We start from the raw sequence: 1006 nt of genomic DNA, 5'->3' as shown, positions 1-1006 counted from the left end.
TAGAAATAGATCACATCTTGTGTCTATTAAGACCTAAATTGTTCTCAACATGAAATGTAGCAGCATACCAAAACGTGAGCGGGCAAGACATTTAAAATCACCTAAACAGGAACCGGTTTCGGATTTAACAAATTCTTACCATTTGTCTATTCCTCTTCAGCCTGATTTGTAATGTAACCGCAATCATCAGAATCGTATACAGAGTTGCCAACCGCCATGGGTGCGCGTGCATATGGTTCTGCTAATTACAGCTTAATAATAATTTACTGCGTCGCATATATCCAGTATGAGAACTCGGTAAGGGTTAATATATTATTAAAAAATAGGGTACGTTTTGGTATCACGCTATATTTCATATTGAGAACAATTTAGGTCTTATTAGACACAAGATGTGATCTATTTCTAACACATTGAATGTCCACGTTAGTGGTCAACGTCATATATAAAAATGTACTTTAATCCCCTGAGATTGTAGATACAGTCTCTGAATCCCTTTGATTCTTTAAATGTGCTAGCTTCCTGGTAATTAATCGATATTAATTAATATATGATTTTTACCCTATTTTTTAATAATGCATTAACCCTGTCCGAGTTCTCATACTGGATATATGCGACGCAGTAAATATTTTCTGCAGACATATTCCTGGAATTAGCGCGCCAAAACGAAGACTTTTGAATTTTACCATTAAGCTGTAATTAGCAGAACCATATACACGCGCAGCTATGGCGGTGGGCAACTTTGTATGGGGTTCTGATGATTATGGTTGCATTACAAATCAGGCTGAAGAGAAATAGACAGTCGGTAAGATTGTTAAATTTTGAAACCGGTCCCTGTTTAATAATATTTTTTTTCGGTGATTTTAAATGTCTTGCCCGCTTACGTTTTGGTATCACGCTATATTTCATGTTGAGAACAATTTAGGTCTTATTAGACACAGGATGTGATCTATTTCTAGCACATTGAATGTCCACGTTAGTGGTCAACGTCATATATAAAAAAAATATA

At 35.5% G+C, this 1006-nt stretch overlaps 1 protein-coding gene across 1 annotated transcript in view; it reads left to right on the top strand.

Annotated features, from left to right (window-relative positions):
* LOC106875431 (protocadherin Fat 4) overlaps positions 1-1006 on the top strand; it is a 483512-nt gene that overhangs the window by 372357 nt on the left and 110149 nt on the right. The window lies entirely within an intron of this gene.

This window comes from Octopus bimaculoides, chromosome 15 (assembly GCF_001194135.2).
Source record: "Octopus bimaculoides isolate UCB-OBI-ISO-001 chromosome 15, ASM119413v2, whole genome shotgun sequence".
Taxonomy (NCBI): Eukaryota; Metazoa; Mollusca; class Cephalopoda; order Octopoda; family Octopodidae; genus Octopus; species Octopus bimaculoides.
This window is presented reverse-complemented; position numbering and strand designations above follow the sequence as displayed.